Genomic DNA, 19307 nt, shown 5'->3' with positions numbered 1-19307 from the left:
ACCCATCTCTGCACAGGGTGGGCAGAGGGTAAGGGCACTGTTTCTGGAGGGCACGGCTTCTTCCAGAGCTTGGGTAGGGAAACAGGGGCCAGAGCTACAGGGTGTGGGTCTTGGCCAAACTGCAAGAAAACCTTCATGGAGCTGCTGGTCTTCTTTCTGTAGCTACACTCTACAGGCCCTGTGGACAGAAAGGGGAAGTTTGGCTGTTTTTAGAAAGCTGTTCACAAACAGGAATGGCGGGGGGGGGGGGGGGGGGGAGGGAGGAAGGAGGAGCTGGGGGAGGAAGGCAGGCAGTCATCCAGAAGGGATTTAGCAGGGGCCTGAGGACAAAGGTTTGATTTGGGTCCACATGTTGTCACTTGGGAAGCTCTTGGAGTGAGAGGCTGGGGGATGGGGCAGAAGGATGAGGAGAAAGGGGGAGGGGAAGAGTTCTCAGCCACGATGCCTGGCTTCTTAATGCCGGAAGCGAAGCGAGGGTTGAGTGTGCTGGGCACAGGCTCGGCCATCCCGGAGGCCCAGGTGGTGACTCTTCCTGAGGGGACAGAGGCATAGGATGGAGGCCGGGAAGAGAAAGCTTTGGGTACCCAGCCCACAATAGGAGGTCAAAGGCAGAACTCTTGTCTCCCCCGAAGTCTGCCCTGAGTCACCATAATAAAATAAAATACCCCAAACTGGGCAGTTTATCGACAGCTGACATTCACTGCTCAGGTGCTAGAGGCTGGGAGTGATGGGTAGGGATGGAAGAACCGTGATTTCAGCCAACAACACTCCTTCTGAAGGTCTTGCCCCGACCGGAAACGTGCTGGAGCAGAGCTGATCTTCCAGAGGGACCAGGAGAGGAACCCATCCCAATACGGAGGGCATGTTACACGAGCCACAGACACCAAGCCATTGCAGAAGGGCCTGCTTGGCCGATGAGAGTTTAAAAGGGCTTGAGTGCCGCTTGCTCTGCTCTTGATCATCCGAGGGCAAACAGCTCCATGTGCCCTGGTGAGGACAGCTGCTCACCTCAGCCCAGCTCAGGACTGCCAGGCGGGAGACAGTGCGGTTCCTGCCTTCACGGGATTGGGCTTTAGCGGAGGCTTCACTGTGGGCCCTTGTTTCTCCCAAGCTGTGAGGATGGCCAGGTGAAGGTAGGAGGAAGCAAGCGATCACGAAACACTCAGAGAAGGAGGCGAGGGTTAAGAAGCGCATTGTTGAGAGGTACGGAACTGACCTGTCAAGTGCACACGGCAAGATTTGGACAGTGCCGGTGGCTCAGTAAGGGGCCTGACTGCTCGTTCACCAGCCAGCCTTGGCTAAAGAAAGGCCTCTCAGCTGTGGCATGACTGTGTGAGACTGTAAAGTCTGTGTGGGCTCCGCTAGCTTCCTTTTTGTCATGTCCTTTTATTTTTCAGAGAAGTTCGCTTATAGCTCAGGCTGGCTTCTAACTTGCTATGTAGCTAAGGCAGACCTTCACTTTTTGATCCTTCTGACTTCATCCTATGAGTCCTAGGGTTATAAGTCTGCACCACCACACCTGTTTTTTGTTTTTGTTTTGTTTTTTTGTCTTACTTTTCCCTCCTGTTTTTCTCCATTCAGTGTTCCCATAAATCCTTTCTCTCTCTTTCTTACCTCTCCTCAGGACACTGGGATCCATGGTTTGGGAAATGGTGAGCGTTCACAAAGCACAGGACTTTCATCAAACCAATTTGGGCTTTGATGGAAAATAGTGAGGTGCTTCTGAATGGGCAAGTGTTAGGGGGTGGGGCTCCAGGCAAGAGGAAAGTGGGTACCATGCCTGTGCGTGGGAATGCTGATGCCGTGGTGTGCACATGTGCCCAAGCTGCGTCAGAAGACTCCAAGACTAGTGTAAGGGATCACTGCCCCGCTCCCCAGATTCACGTAATTCATACTTCTGAAAACATCTGAGAAAAAGTTAGACATCGCGCCCTTTTCACTTTAATTACTTCAGGGGATATTTTCAAGGATAGTCTTTAACATAGCTAGCTTTTCTTCCAGGTTAGCCTTATTCAAGACACAGGTGGGCTATTCTAGATTATAAATAAAGTTTATTTTGGGAGAGTGAGCTAGGCTGTCTTTTTTTTTTTTTTTTTTTTTTTTTTTTTTTTTTGTATGATGCTGAATTGGTGTCCTGGCCACTGGGGCTGCCTGAGCCCCAAGTCCTCTCAAAACTGGCTTGGCCTCAGGAGTTGAGCTTGCATTTGCTCTTTCTAGACAGCTGTTCTGCTTCCTCAGAGGCCTTGGCTGCACCTTGGCTGAACTCTGTTTCACTTTGTTTTCCTCCACTTTGTTCTAGAATTTTCTGTGCATTTTCCCACCCACAGATGTGACCGTCATGTGATATTGGCTCTCCAGTGTCTAGCATGGCATGTTGGCTACAGAGTGAGCTTGGTCGGGCACCCTCTGTGCCTTGGAGGCTGGAATAAGCTCTTGGGCAAACAAGGAAGGCTTCCTGCCTCCGGCTTGCCAGGAGGATCGAGGAGGCTCTGTGGCGGTCTGGCTTGCTGTCCTGTGGACCTGCTCAAGACTGGAAGTCGTAGGCAATGGGAACATTTCCCAGAGCACAGATGAGGGACAGAATGGCCCAGGGAGATGGGCTGGGCAGGCAGGGCTTTGGAAAGCCCCCTGCTTGTTCTGGGAGCTGTGCAGAACCCTGAGGTTTTGGAAAGCCATGGCGGCTCTTCACAACTCTTGTTCCTTTGGGGAGGAGGAATGGCCTGGTGCCCAATGCCTTGGGTTCAGTGGGAAAGGCGAAGCCCAGCCTTGCCAGCCTGGGACCTGGGCCTCTCCTAGGCCTAGGGATAGGTGTGGGAGGAGAGGTGAGGGGCGGGGGCCCTGGACTTTGAAGAGGAATCGAGCCCTCCTCAGGCCTGGTCTTCTGAGTGGTGAAGGCTAGTGCCATGACCTGCCATGACTGAGGTTTGGTGGGCGGTGGCCTTGACGTAAGCCATGAAGTCTTTGAGCCTGGTATCAAAGGCGCCTCTGATGGATCAGGTAGGAGGACCCCAGAGGCCCCATGAACAGAACATGCCAGAAGTCTTCTTAGAGGTTAGAACAGTCTGAGAACAAGGAAAGGCCAGGGAAGGCCAGCGCCGCCTTCCCTCTAGCAGCTTCTACACTCTTCTGGTCGGATTTTTTAACACAGCCAGATCCGGTGCCAGTTGGGCCCTGTGATCCAGGGCCAGAGGTTCACCTCAGTAGGCTGTAGGCTCGGTACCCATGAACTGGGGTGGAACGCTGAGCCACTCCTGTGGCTATGCTGTGTGATGATTGACTCTCAGAGGGCTTGAAGGACAAGAAAATACAGGTGTCTAGGCTCCCACTTTATCATTTTATTTATCATTTCCGTGGGGGAGGGGTGGGGAAAGTGCTTGGGGGGAGGTGCACTTACGTGGAGGCCCCTCCTTCCATGGTGAATGTGGGCTACAGGGACTGAGCGGAGGTCTCCAGGCTAATGGCAAGCGCCTTTATCCATGCAGCCATCTCATCTAGCAGGCTCCCACTTTGCACTCGGGAGGCAGAGGCAGGCGGATCGCTGTGAGTTCGAGGCCAGCCTGGTCTACAAAGTGAGTCCAGGATGGCCAAGGCTACACAGAGAAACCCTGTCTCGAAAAACCAAAAAAAAAAAAAAAAAAAAAAAAAAAAAGGCAGAGTTGGTCAGGGTACAATGAATGAGGCCCAGGCAAGCTCCCCGTCTGCCCCACCCCCACCTCCTTGAAGACTGACTTTAACTTCAGATTTCACAGACTGTTCTTGGTGTTGGGGAGCGCCTGACACAGGTAGTAGGGCTCTAGCCTGGGTAGCCAACACCCTGTCTGTGCTCTCCTGGAAGCCAGCCTAGGCGCTGCCGGTCCCATTTTAAGGGACCTAGTTCCTGGAGGCCTAACGCAAATCATGAGGCTTTCAGGGACCTGTAGCCCGTAGAAGGGACCCTGGGTCCTGAGGACCTCGGTTCCAGGCCTCCCTGATGCCTCGAGGGGCTTGGGAGGAGAGAGAACTCCGGGGCTCCTCTCTGCGGTCCGTTCTCCCACAGCGCTGACGTAGCCCTGCGGCCCAGCTGGCTGCAGTTTTTCCGCAATAACAATATCCCGGGGAGGGAAGAGCGGCGGGGTGAATGGGCGCCTTTGTCCCCGACTCTGTGAAGGCCGATTAATTATGCGCAGCGGAGAGCGGGAGCCCGGCCGACCGGCCCCCTGCGCGCCTGAAAGGCCGGGTCTTGGGAGCGCGGCCGCCGGCTCCGCGCCGCCGCACAAAGGGCCGCGCATTAGGAGCCCGGCAATTACCCCGCGTTTTGGACGTGTCCTTGTCTCGCTGACACCGTGCCGCCCCTCCCGGGGCGGCTGCACTTTGAGGATTTGCAAGCCCTTTCTTGGTTGCTAGGGGCGACTAGGCAGAGGAGTTGGGAGCTTGGAGTGGGGTGGAGGGGGAGACGCCAAGCCTGGCCGGTTGGAAGTGTCCGGGGGCCGGAGTGGGGGAGGGGCGGATGGGTGTCATCCCTAGGGACCCTGATGATGGTTTCTGTAAAGCGGGAGGCTGTTCTGAGTGCCTCACCCAGGGGACTCCCTTACTTAGGTGTGAAATGAAGTGTCCTTTAAGCACCACAGATACTATTTTTAAAATCTAGCGTGCATAGTGAAAGAAAGTGTATAGGCTTGAATTTTTAAAAAAGCATCCAAGTTTATTACACACACACACACACACACACACACACACACACACACGCGCGCGCGCGCGTGCGCGCATGCCAACGCTCTTGCCACCACACACATGTGGAGGTCAAGGGACCACTTGTGGGAGGGAGTCTGTTTTCTCTTCCTACCATGTGGGGCCTGGGGAATTGAACTCATGTCTTCAGGCTCAGCAGCGAATGTCAAGGACCCTTACCGTACAGCTCCTCAGAGTGCGTTTTGTCACACTTATGCCCTGTGACATCAGCATCACATTGACGTACAGAACAATTCCACCCGTCCAGAAGTTCCCTGACTCCTCTTTCCAGCCCCACCTTTCCAGGCTCTGCTGCTCTGATTTGACAGATCCTTTTTTTTTTTTTTTTTTGGTTTTACGAGACAGGGTTTCTCTGTGTAGCCTTGGCCGTCCTGGACTCACTTTGTAGACCAGTCTGGCCTCGAACTCACAACGATCCGCCTGCCTCTGCCTCCCGAGTGCTGGGATTAAAGGCGTGCGCCACCACGCCCGGCCCTTGACAGATCCTTTTACGTTTCATCTGGCTTCACATTCGAAGATGGATGGAGTCACACAAAATGTGCGCTGTTTTACCTCTGACTTCTTGGCAGTGCTTTTGAAATCCATGCACAGTGTATGTTCATAGTTGGTTTCTTTTATTAAACAGTTTAAGTTGTGGCTGTTGTAAGTAACACTGCTGTGATCACTTTGTAGAGATTTTGTGTGTGTGTGGTGTGTGTGTGTGTGTGTGTGTGTGTGTGTGTGTGTGTGTGTGTGTCTGCCACCCATATGGAAGCCAAAGGACAACGTTAGGTGTCTTTTGTTTTATTTTTCGAAACAGGGTTCTCTGTGTTGTCTTGGCTGCCCTGGACTCTCTTTGTAGACCAGGCTGGCCTTGAACTCACAGCCTCTGCCTCCCAAGTGCTGGGACTAAAGGTGTGTGCCACCACGCCTGGCTAGGTGTCTTCTTGTATTGCTCTGTCTTCTTCCCTTGAGATGGGTCTTTCACTGCAGTGAAATTTGCCATTTGGATCGGGCTAGACAGCCAGTGTGCCCTCGGGTCTCGCTGTCTCTGTCTCCCGACACGGGGCCTACAAGCACGTCTGGACATGGGCATCTTTTCCTGTGGATGCTGGGGATTCAGACTCAAGTCATCACGTTCTTTCAGCAGGTGCTCATGCCCACTGAGCCATCTACCCAGCCCGGTTAGGCAACTCTTTCAGTGTGCTTTAAGTATTGGGATGCATCTAAAATGTTTGAAAAAGAACTAATCAAAACCCACATAGCCCACCCTACAGAAACAGATGCTAATATTTCACTTCTTTGCATCACATCTTTTAAAGGAGTACGACATAAGAGCTACAGTCAAGTCCTGCCCGTAGGCTACCCGTATCCTTCTCCCTCATGCACAGTCAGGATTGCTGTTCCGATTGGTTGGTAGATGCTTCCAAGTGTGGTCTTCATTGCTGTTGCTGTTGTTGATGTGTGTGTGTCTGGGGGAGGGGGGAGGAGTGGGGGGCTGGGGTTGGGGGTAGAGGGTTGAGAATTAAACCCAGGCCCTGACTCATGCTAGATAAACACCTTCCCTGAGCTGTACTCCTAGCCCTCCAAGAAGGATTTAAAAAAAAAATTTTTTTTATTTAAATTTTTAAATTTTTAATTAAAAATTTTTTAATTTTTAAATTTATGTGCATTGGTGTGAGGGTGTCAGATCGTGGAGTTACAGACAGTTGTGAGCTGCCACATGGGTGCTGGGAATTGAACCTGGGACCTTTGGAAGAGCAGACGTTGCTCTTAACCACTGAGCCAACTCTCCAGCCCCTCCAAGAAAGATTTAAACTTCATCTTTCCTTTTTTTGTTTGGCTCTTAGGGTGCAGACCTGAATTAACTGTTCCCATCAATGACACTCTGTCTGTCTGCTCCCCACAAACACCTTTGCTTGTCTTGTTGATTTACTCCCTTAAATATCACTCCCCTTTCTTTATTTACCACCCTAGGATACCACCCCAGGACCCCATCCCTAAATTAAGCAATCACAAGCTTGAGATCACGTTCCTGGAGCTCTCTTAGTTACTTTTCCTATTGCTGTGATAAAATACCCTGAGGAAAGCAACTTAAGAAAGAAAGGGTTTGTCCATTGTGGTGGGAGCCCCTGGAGGCAGGGGCCTTGCAGAGGCTGCAGGCTGGTTATTCTGAATCACTCTGGAAGCAGAGAGTAACACATGCTCACATTTAACTATCTTTCTCCATTTATTTATTTATTTACTATTTACTTATTTTTGGTGTTTTGAGATGAGGTTTCTCTATGTAGCCTTGGCTGGCCTGGACTCTTTTTTTTGTAGACCAGGCTGGCCTGGAACTCACAGAGCTCCACCTGCCTCTGTCTTCTGCGTGCTAGGATTAAAGGTGTGTGTCAGCATTGCCCTTGCTTAGTTTCCCCTTTTATGCTGTCCGAGACCCAAGCATAGGGAATGATGTTGCCCACTTTTAGGGTGGGTCTTGCCATCTCAGTTAACCTAATTAAGATAATGCCTCACAGGGATGCCCAAAGGCTAATTTAATCTAAAGAATTTTACACTGTGTTTTTAGGGTTCACTGCTTAGTTAGGGTTTCTTTTGCAGCAATGAAACCTCATGACCAAAAAAGCAAATTGGGGAGGAAAAGGTTTATTTATTCAGCTTACACTTCCGCATCACAACTCATCATCAAAGAAAGTCGGGGCAGGAACTCAAGCAGGACAGGAGCCTAGAGGCAGGAGCTGATGCAGAGGCCATGGAGGATGCTGCTTTCTCACTTGCTCTCCATGGCTTGCTCAGTCTGCTTTCTTATAACCCAGGACCACCAGCCCAGGGCCGGCACTGCCCACAATGTCCCTTATTGATCATTGACTAACAAAATGTTTTATAACTGGATCTCATGGAGGCATTTCCTCAACTGAGGCTCCTTCCTCTCTCGTGACTCTAGCTTGTGTCAAGTTCACACAAAACCAGCCAGCACATCTACCCTGTTGGGTGCGCTTTTAGTTAATTATGCAACCATCCTGTTTTATTTTACCCACTTATCTCATTCCTTTTTGTTGTAGATGTTTTTTAAATTTTAATTTAATTTTTCCCCCCACACAAGGTTTCTCTGTGTAGCCTTGGCTGTTCTGGACTCTGTAGACAAGGCTGGCCTTAAACTCAGAGACCCATCTGCCTCTGCCTCCCAAGGGCTGAGAATAAAGGCGTGCGTGCAGCCATATCTGGTGGTACACGATTTTAATCCCAACACTCGGGAGGCAGAGGCAGGCAGATCACTGTGAGTTCGAGGCCAGCCTGGTCTACAAAAACGAGTTCAGGCCAGCCAAGGCTACACAGAGAAACCCTGTCTTGAAACACTGCCCCCCCTCCCCACAAAGAGGAACGAAGGCGGGTGTGCTGTCCCCCGCCCCCGTCACCCCATCACTGCTGCCCCCACCACCAGCAGCAGACAACATTCCATTTCTAAAGTGAGGGAAGAGAAAGACAAGTGAAAGAGATGGCCAGAACAAGGCTTCTTCTCATCACCCAGGGTGGTGGCATGCCCCGCCCTCGCCCTGCCCCCCCCCAGCCCTCACCCCCACTCCCCCCAATGTCCTTTATCACATCTGTACATGTCCTTCACTTGAGGACACAGAGCAAGGTAGGCGCTGCAGTTACAGGTAGTTATGAGCCACACAGTGTAGCTGCTGGGAACTGAACTCTGAAGAAACAGCAAACATGAGTAACTGCTGGCTCGTCTCTCCCGGCCCCTCTTGTCTACGTTGCTAAGAATCTGGCACATTAACTGTTGGAAGGTGGCATGCTGGGCTATGACGTGGCTCATTGGGTAAAGGTGGTTGCTGCCAAACCTGAGGATCTGTATTAGACCCTTGGCATCCTCATGCTGGCAAGAGAGAGCTAGCTCCTGAAAGTTGTTCTCTCTTACACTTCAAGCACACGCACACACACACACACACACACACACACACACACACACACACACATGGAATGAAACAAATGTAATTAGAAAAATAGAGAGATAGTTTCCCCCTCATTGTGGTTTCAGTATGACATAGGGGGGGGGGGGAATAATAAAGACTAGAATTAGATATAACTAGGTATAGTTAGCCCAGCATGCCTTTAATCCCAGCACTCTGGAGGCAGAAGCAGGAAGGATGGATCTCTGTGAGTTCAAGGCCAGCCAGATCTACATCCAGGACAGCCATAGTAAAACCCTGTCTCAAAAACAAAACTAAGCCAGACAGTGGTGGCGCACGCCTTTAATCCCAGCACTCGGGAGGCAGAGGCAGGCGGATCGCTGTGAGTTTGAGGCCAGCCTGGTCTACAAAATGAGTCTAGGACAGCCAAGGCTACACAGAGAGACCCTCTCTCGGAAAAACCAACAAAACAAAACAGACAAACAAAACTAAACAACAAAAAGAAGGAGGAGGAGAAAACAGATATAATTAGATGAGATTTGTAGTTCTCAGAAGGGAGTGCTCAGCAGGAGGTGGTCAGAGAGGACTCCCTGGAGAAGGTAAAGTCCAGCACTGACTAGCACGAGAATCCCCCAGAGTAAAGGTTCCAACCGTGAGCTGTACAGTGCTCCCAGAGCTGCCCATAATGCCTCCATGCTTCTAGGCCATGGATGGTTTCTCCACAAAATGCTCAGGGGCCAGCCTGACATAAGCATTCACAGAGGAGATCCCTGGGTGGTCAGCCATCTCATCCCTTCCTCCAGATGCAGTGGCAGGAGACGTTTGCCACGTACCAGAGCTCTTGTGTATTAGCATTGTAAGCACCCATAGAGAAATCAAATTCATCTGCTTCTCCTTAGTAGGATTGTTGCCGAAGATGAGAGCAGTCACTCACCTCTGTAACACTGTGCAGAGGCTGTGAGGTGATTAGAGACGAAGTGAAGCAAAAATCGCAGCTTTGTGTGTGCGTGTGCATGCATGTGTGTGTGCACATGTGTGTGCATGCTTGTGTGTGTTGTGTGCATGTGTGTGTCTGTGTGCGTATGCATGTGTGCGCATGCTTGTGTGCATGTGTGTGTGTGTGTGTGTGTGTGTGTGTGTGTGTGTCTGTGTCTGTCTGTCTACATACCACAGCACATATGTGAGGGAGAGAGTAGCCTTAGGCCAGTCTCTTGTTCACTGTACACTTCAGGCTAGCTGGCCTTCATTCACCAGTGTGCTGTGGTATTGCCCTCGCCCCAAGATTCTTCCCCTCAAGGCTGGAATGCCGACCTGAGGTGGAGCCTGGGAAATGCTGGCATGTTTGCTCTAATGGGAATGTTCTAGTGTGGAGAGAGATGTTTAGCTCCTTGGACCTGCCATAGCTTCTGCCTTCCCAGGGGCTCAGTTGTTCAATTCCCCCCACCCTGGAAACAATAAATCTGTTATTATGGTTTGTCAGGTTGGTTTCTATGGCTTGTGCTGTGATGTAGGTTCGTATTTCCTTTTGCTACCTTCCAACCCTCCTCTGCTGCTGCTCAGAATATGGTGTCTTCATAGAGTTGGAGAAAGGAGCCCCTTTCTGGGTGGGCAAATTAGACAAAGCGGGGCTTTCCCTGTGGCAGACACAGCCTCTCACCAGGATGCAGCGCTTGCTGGGTGGGATGTGCGGCTGGGTTTCAGGCCTCTCTCCAGTCCTGTCTGTGGTCAGGTCCCTCTGCAGTGCACAGGTGACATGATCATTCACCATGGCCTGGCCTGCCCACCACTTATTTTGTGCATGGGTTGTCCTCTGTCTTAGAGTGTCATTCATAATATAAAGCACTGGGCCAGGTTTTGTTGACACAGGGTCTTGTGTAGAGATTGGCTTTGATCCTCCTGCCTCAGCCTCCCAACTTTCAGCCTTTGGAGCAGAGGTTCTCAACCTTCCTAATGCTGGGACCCACCTTTAACACAGTTCCTCATTTTGTGGTGACCCCCTGCCATACCATTATTCTGTTACTACTTTATAACTGTACTTTGCCTACTGATATGAATTGTGCTGTAAATCTCTGATCCAGAATATATGATAGGTGACCCCCGTGGGGTCACAACCCATGGGCTGAGAACCACTGTTTTAGAGGAAGCTTTCTCCTGAGCTCATGGCCACAAACATGCCCCATATGCACGCCACCACCGAGCTCCACCCCTAGTCTTGTCAGACACTCTTGGAAGGTCCCAAGAACACTCTCCCCTCCCCCATGGGAACAAAATAAATTGAGCAAAGTACAATCAAGATGCTAAGTCGATAAGGTGGTGGCTGTAGGCAATGGTGACAGAGATGCAGATGCAGAGAGCACCCCCAAAAGGACCGATGACCACAGGAAGGAAGCTCCCCAGGAGGAAAAAGCGCTGGGACGGGAGGCCTCACCAGTTCCTTTCACAGCCAGGCAGCCACACCCTACCAGAGGGGACTCTCCCCTCTTGTGAGTCATTCTGGCTTTTCTGGGAGGAAGCTGAATAGATAGGAGCAAGTCACGATCGTCTCGTATCAGAGGACATCAAGTAAGATATCAGTGCAGGCTTGGGTATATGACTCAGTGGACCACAGCCTACCATGTACGCAGCACAGCTCAGCATCTGCAGTAGGAATAAAGGGGGCATTTAAGGGTGTGAGTCTGTAGCAAAGTACATCTGGGTTCAAATCTCAACTTTGTCCCTTTCTAGCTCTGTGGTCTGAACATATTAACCTCTTGTGGGTTTGATTCATTTGCTTATTTAGGTTTTTAAAGACAGGTTCTCACCGTGAAGCCTTGGCTGGCCTGCATCTGGCTACTCCATATGTAGATTAGGCTGGCCTCGAAGTCAGAGAGAACTCTGGGAATATTCACACCTGACTTCTTACGGACTTTAAAACATACGCATTATCCATTGGTTGTCCTACCATCAAGAATTCAGGACTGGGCCTGGAGAGATGGCTCAGAGATGTGAAAGAAGACCCAAGTTTAATCCTCAGCACCCATGTGGTATGGCTCACAACTGCCTGTAACCCCACCTCCAGGGGATCGGATGCCTTTTCTGGGATTTGTCGGCGCCCACATACAAATGGTGTACCCCTTTACCCCACACACATACTGCACACAAGTTGTTTTGTTTTGTTTTGTTTTAAGGAAAAAAACATGTCTATTCTCTCCTTTTCAATCTAGATGGGGATTTGGGTGCACCGGAAGTTCCCCAAATGCAGCAAGTGACACAGTGTTCTAATCTCTGCTGAAAAAGCCCACGTAGCTTCCTCATAGGACGACCATGCTGGGATTCCTCAGCTGCCATGGAAGAAAGCCAGCTACCCAGAGAGACACCTGGGCAGCCATAGCCTCTCTGTCTGAGCTGCTGTGCCATCCTTGTTGGAGTCCCTGATGTGTGATGACAAAGCCCTGCAGCTTCCCCTGCCCCTGATGGACTGCAAACTCAAGACCTTGAGTGAGGACCACTATGCCAGCCCAGTCACCCAAATCCATACATAAGAGAAATGGTTGTCACTGTTCTCAGTGCCCTGTTTGGAGGTGGTGTGCTAGGGCGCAGTACACAGCGGATCCAGATTCTTCTTGAACCTGGAAGTAGACTGCTGCCGTAACAAAACCTATTTATGGCTTTAGGTCTGGGATGTGGGCAGATGTTCTCAGGGCTTTGAAGGTCAATTATTACTATTAAAAACCCAATGGTCTTCAAGGAGCCTGCTGGCAGGGGCTTAAAGGAAAGTGAGGGAGATGTTATTGGAAGCAGGCGGGGGGGGGGGGGGCTGGGCGGAGAGGTGGAAAGCAGGGGACATTTATTAGACAGTGGAAGAAAGTTTACAGAATTGTCACTTGAAGTGGTGGGGATCACAAACAGTGTACCTGAGGAATCAGTGGTTTGGGTTTAGGAGATTTTGTTTCCTGGGGTTTGCTGGCCTTGAGCTATTGACCTTGCTACCTCAGCCTCCTGAGTACTTGGCATTGCAAGTGTGCACCATGCTTGCCTGGGCTAAAGGGACTTTTGGAAGTATCAGTTGGATTATTGAGTTGCATGTGACAAGGATGGAGAAAAATGAATTTAAAATGAAACTAACTTTCAAATAAAATTTATAGAAATTATAACGGAGCCAAGGACTTGTGGGGTTTGAAAACAAATCTGCTTCTCATTTTCAGCCTCCACAAATGGAAAAATATGCTCAAAATAGGAAAAGGCTCTGGGTCAAAAATAAAACCCAGAACTACTAAATGATAAGACTTGTGTAAACCCCAGAAAGATCTAGATGTGGGGGCTAAAACATATAACCCCAGGTATTATCTTGCAGTGCCCAAAGGCAGGAGGATGCTTGTGAGTTTGAAGCCAGTCTGGGCCTCATGAAACTGTGCCTCAAACAGCTATGGCTGCTCTCTCAAAGAGTTCTTGGGAAGTGGCCTTTAGTTTGTGTGCACTGTATTTAAGAAGGGCCTTGGAGGCTGTGCATAATGGCACATACCCATTGTCCACGTACTTGGGAAGTTTGGAGCCAGCCAGGATTACACAGCAAGTACCAGTTTCAGGAAAGTAGAGACTGGGTGTGGTGGAATATGTTTATAAACCCCATACCTGGGAGATGGATTCAGGAGGGTCAGGGGTTCAAGGCCAGCCTTGCTTATATAGCAAGTTTGAATGAAGTTAGCCTGGGCTACATAAGACCCTGTTTCAGAAAAACCAAAGGGAAAAACAGAAGGGCTGTGTGTAGCGGGTAGTGGTGGTGAAAACTGTTCTCCAAAGATAGTCCCCGGATGTTCTTTCCCTACCCTCTCAATTGGTCTAGGCTTGTGACTCACGTTACCCAGTAGATGGTGCCCAGTAGAGCTGTCCCAGCAACTCAGTTGGGGCCATGAACTGTCCTATAGGGAGTGTGATTATTCTCTTGGAGGAATCCACACAGAGTGGAGACTGGGAAGGCCTCCACTCTGTGTGGAGAGAGAGGTCTTAGGATTCTGTGCAAAGATGGAATTCCAGAAACTTCATCCAGGCTCAGCCTAACTTCCCAGCGTCTTGGCCGGCATGCCAGACTTAAGGCTACGCCATCTTGACTCTATGAGCCCAGCCAAGGTTCCTGCAACTGCTGACTGGCTACAGCAGCCTGAGAGACCCCTGCCTCCAGTGAGGTCTGTAGAACTGCTCAGCCACTTAGGAAGTCATGAGAGATATGCGTGTTTGTGGCTAATGTTAAGACATTGAATTTAGCATGCTTTTTAAAAAATTATTTTGTGTGTGTGTTTATATATATGTTTACCTGTGTATATGTATGTGTCTTTGTATTTTTGTGTATGTATGTATGTATGTATGCATGTATGTATGTATGTATCTTTGTGTGTCTACATATGTGTGTCTATATCTCTGTGTGTACATATGTGTGTATGTGTGTGTTATGTATATCTGTATATCTGTGTGTATATGAGTGTGACTGTATGCATAGTATGTATGTGTGTGTTTATATATGTGTATCTATGTATATGTATGTGTGTTTGCATGTATATATGTGTGTGTCTGTGTATATGTGTATTTGTATGTCTTTGTGTGTACATGTGTGTATGTGTGTGTTATGTATGTCTGTATATCTGTGTGTATATGTATGAGTGCATGTGTGTGTGTGTGTGTGTGTGTGTGTGTGTGAGAGAGAGAGAGAGAGAGAGAGAGAGAGAGAGAGAGAGAGATACATATGGAGTTCGGAGGACAACTCTTGGGAATTCATTCTCTCTTGCCACCTTGTGGGTTGTGGGAATTAACCCAAGGTCATCATCAGTCCTGCCTATTGTCTCTTCTACCTACTGAACCATCTTGCTGGTTTTTAGCCTAAAATCATAAATTATTCAGAAGCAAGTGCTGGGCTTGGGTCATGGTTCAGTGGGTAACAGTGCTTGCTGTGCACATCTGTACACATCTGATCCCAGAACTTCTACAGCCAGATGGGAGGCAGAGACAGGAGAGTCAGCTAGTGGCCAGCTAGCCTAGAGTATGCAGCATAGTATAAACAAAAGAGGGACCCTGCCTTAAACAAGGTGGAAGGTAAGAACCAACTTCCAGGGCTGGAGAGAAGACTCAGAGGTTAAGAGCACTGACTGTTCTTCCAGAGGTCATGAGTTCAATTCCCAGCAACCACATGGTGGCTCACAACCATCTATAATGTGATCTGATGCCCTCTTCTGGTGTGCAGGTATACACGAAAGCAGAGCACTGTATACATAATAAATAAATAAATCTTAAAAAAAAAAAAAGAACCAACTTCCAAAGTATTGTACTCTGACCTCCACGCGTATGCCCCTCCCCTCCCCACATAAGTGCCTAAGACAGATGTAGAGAGAATTTTTTAAAAATGTTATGTGCATATGTTTTTGTTTTAATCCTCAGTATGGGATGTGGAGCTGCTTCAGATTGTCCTCAGCAGCTGACTATGATTTGCCTCACACCCTGGCAGGGGTGTGATTCTGCCAGCTGAAGATAGTCTGTTGGGAATTCTTGGGACTCTTGAGAGGGTATAAAAGTGCCAGAGCCCTGAGAGAAGCTCCTGCTGCTGCCCTTGCTGCTGGTTCCTGCTGCTGCTTTGGGAGTTTGCTGGTTGCTGACTGCTTCGCTGGTTGCTGGATTGCTGGGTGCTGATGGGAGGAGATATCCTGATGATGAATCTTGGACACCCCCAATTAGCAGGAAGTAGTCTAAAGAGACCTACGTCCCCTTCTCCTCTATCCTTTTTTTCTCCTACCCAGTGCTAAGGGGATGGAAGGGATTGGGGCGGAAAAGGTGGTAGGTAAAAGAACCCAATAAAACAGCCAAAGATCTGGTTACAGACACAGCTTGGATATATAGGATCCATTTAATAAGGATTCTAACTAGACGAATGCATCTCTTCTTTCCAAACCTTCTCCTCTAGACCTAGTGCTCCTGTGTTGATCAGCCTGTACCCTGATCATGTGACAATGAGCTGCTGACTTCATTAACTCCCTTATCAATCCAATGAGTTCCATAGCAAGTGGCCAGCATATACATCTGGGGCACTGGATGCAAGAGGGCCGTTAGTGTGTCTGCAACAGGAAGTAGGTGAGTGGTGATGGCCACAAGGTCATGTAGATGTCCAGTGTCAAGGGAACAGGAAGGAAGGGGCAGAGCCCAGGCAGGGACCTGGGGATGTTGTAGCTGCAGTTCTGGAAGGAAGTCACGATGAACAGGAGGCAAAATTCCATGGGAGCAGAGGCAGAGATCTCATTCAGGTCACGGGCAGCCCAGAGGCGGATCCGAGACGTGGGGCAAAAGGAGTCAGGCACAAGAGTGCACCCACTGTCTGTGATACCAGGAGAGTGAAGTTCAAAGCCAGGCAAACTTAACTGATGGCAAGGGAAGTTTGTAAGTGTGGTTACTCGGAGGGAGACAGATAATGCCTATAAGAAGAGACTCCAGGGAAACTTCTAGGACATTCTGGAAAGATCCTGTACTTCATGCACACGGGGTCTATACCTAAATAAGTTTCTGAAACTGTACCTTCAAGACCAGTGTGCATCTCGGCTTTCCCTGGAGATGTCCGCAGCATGTTGGTGGGTCCTCCAGCCATGCTGGGATGGTCCTTAGGAATTCCCCAGCTGCAGGCCTTGAGCTTCCCCTGGAAGCATCTTCTGTACCCCATACCCCTAGAGCAGCTGTGGGGAGCTGTATCTTCTTTCCACTCTGTTTGAAATGGTGTGACCTAGTTGAGTTATGGCATGGGAACCTGCTCCTGCTGTGACAGAGAGGGGGATCCAGGCTGGCCTTTGAGGCTGGTGTGTGTGTGTGTGTGTGTGTGTGTGTGTGTGTGTGTGTGTGTGTGTCTGTGGGGGTGGGGGAGTCTTCTCCTCCCATCCACCTAAACAGCCAGGCCATTGGGAACTGGGGAACATCTAAATAAGACCAACAGTAACATATACTTGGTGTGTTGGGTCTGGTTCCTCAAAGGTGAGCAGGAAGGATGGGGGGTGGGGGGTGGGGTGGGGGGTGGGCTGGGGGTGGACTTAGTTAGGGCCAAGTCAAGAGCTTGCCTGCTCTGCTCATAGTCCTTCCTGGAGTCCGGGTGGCATCCCTGGGCAGCCTCTTGTCTCACCACAGCTGTGGGTTCCGTGTTACATTCAGAGTGGCCTGCAGGAAGCAGCAGGCTCTGCATTCCAGGGCGGTTAGTCATTTTCTCTCTCAGAGCTCTGGGGCTGGGATTAGAATATGTTCTTTAAACCTCACTGTCCTCGGCTGGTCTCCCAAGAGGAAGTGGGTGGGTCACTGAGGAGAGAACACAGGCCCCAAACCAGGGGTAGAATGAAAAGCGATCAAGGCCAGCAGAGTAAGCCCAGAGAGGTCAGCTGAAGGGGCCTCAGGTGTGTGAAAGGGGTGGGTTGGTAGCTCCTGCTCTCCTAACCGCAGGCTGAGGAGAACACAGAATTTCTCTCTCTGTATGTGTGAGATGTGCATTGGGGACAGGCCAGGGTATGTAGCAACGTTTCATCCCCCAGTACTGTACACTCAGCCTTGCTTTGTTTCCAGTCTGAGGGAGAGAAGGACCTAGACGTTCCATGCTGAGAGGACAGTGGTGACACGTTCAGGTTTGGGGTCAGGGGTGGACCCCATAGATACAACCCAGAGAAACCACAAAATAAGTTTGTTAGCATGTCTGCTATACTCTTGGCATTGAGTCAAGTGCTGGGAACAGAGCAGGGTCCAAGATAGACTTCCATCCCCGTCGTCACCATAGCACCCGGGACATGTGGCCTGGCAGGTGCCCACTAGGGTAAGGGAGAAAGCAGGGCCAGTAGACACCAGAGGCCAGCAGTGGGAATAGAGAAGGCGGGTGTGGACGGCTGAGAAGGCTTTACGTAGCTGTAAAGCGTCGAGGAAATGCAAAGTATGGGCAGAGCACAGTCAGAAGTAGGGGCACGGCATGGCTACAACTCTGAAAGGGAGACATGAAGCGCCAAAGGCAAAGTCCCTGGGTGCTGAGGCAGCCCTGTCCCCAGAGGAGAGCAAGGCCTACCCTGCTCTCTGAGTTCCTGGGTGGGTGGAGGAAAGCCAGGCACACAGTCCTGGTCCAACATTGCAGCCGTGGCAGTGCGTTGGTTCCCTGCGAGGATTCAGAATTCTAACTAGGATTCCAAAGGTTCCCCAGCCTGTTCCCAGAACAGGATGAGATTCCAGACCCCTAATTCAGGGACACCAGAAGGCGAAAAGGACTCCAAGGATGTAATTAAGGCTACAGATTAGCAACTGTGAACTCGTGAAAGGATGGCCGATCTCATCCTATCAGCCCCTTGGAAGCAGGACAGCAGGACAGCAGGACAGGATGCCGTTGGCTGTCAGCACAGATATCTGATGGTTGAAGACAGAGGGGTCCACACGGAGGAAAGAACCTCAGAGAGGTAGCCCGCTAGGAGCTGGCAGCCAGCCGGAAGTGGCGACCTCTTGTCTTACCGCCGAAGGAGCGGAATTCTGCCACAGCTGAGCACGAATTACTTCGGAGTTTCTAGACACCAACCCAGCCGGCTGAATCCTTGATTGCTCTGCTGTCTGAGCCACCCGCCCAGCTGGGCCCACCTGGACTAATGATCTGCAGGGCTGTGAATAATAAACAAGTGTTTTAAGCGGCTAACTTGGTGATTTGTTCTATCGCGACAGAATGTTCTCCAATTCTCCCCACTGTCTTACTGTCCCCTAGAACAATTCTGGAGGCTCTGTGACTCCCAGTGTGCAGGTGGGCCAGTGACAACTTGCAGGTCTCTGGCTTGGGCTCCGGCCTCAGCCCAGCTGGTTCCGGCATTCTGTGCCTCACAAACACTTCTCCTACCAGAGACGAGCCACAGACCCGCGCTCTAGCCAAGCCCCTGGCCTGAAGTGGAGTCCCTCAGTATCTCACAGTCTCCTTTTTAAGGCCCCGCCATAACTCCCCTCAGCTGCTCCCAGACCCCGGCCTACAAGGTGCAAGGGTCCTCCGGCCCAGCTACGTCTCTGGAGAAGAGCAAGGCTCTGGGCAGACACAAGAGCTGGGTAGCAACCTCCCTCTGCCACCCCTTTCCTTTCAGATGACAAGTCTGGGCTCTGTGAAGGCAAGAGACAGGAACTGTGATCCAAAGCTCAGTAAAGTTCACCCCTCCCCCACTCTGGCTCAAAGAGTTTTCTGATTGGGCAGGACAGGCAATGTTTAAAAGTCCTGAGCTTGCTGATTGGGCAGGACAGGCAATGTTTAAAAGTCCTGAGCTTGCTGATTGGGCAGGACAGGCAATGTTTAAAAGTCCTGAGCTTGGGCCAGGGAGATGCTCAGAGGGAAAAGGCGCTTGCTGCCAAACCCAACAACTTGGGTTCAATCCCTGGAATGTACGTGGTGGGAGGAGAGGACTTACACAAGCGCACATATACACACATGCAAGCACGCACGTGCGCGCGCGCGCACACACACATGCACGTGCATGTGCGTGCAAAATAAAGAAAAACACAATAATAAATCACGCGCTTGCCTCCTTAACAAATTGCTGGGCACACGATCAGGTGTCTCTTGCGGATCCAGAACCGTTTGCAAGGAAGAAGTTTATGTTTCTGCCTTACTGATTAAAGGCCCTAATAAAGGTTTTCTCATTTCCACATCAGATCCTTTCTGGAACTTTCTAATGCTTCCCAGATGGTGAA

The sequence above is a fragment of the Acomys minous genome (genome assembly GCF_964271855.1).
Source record: "Acomys minous genome assembly, chromosome: 8".
NCBI lineage: Eukaryota > Metazoa > Chordata > Mammalia > Rodentia > Muridae > Acomys > Acomys minous.
This window is presented reverse-complemented; position numbering follows the sequence as displayed.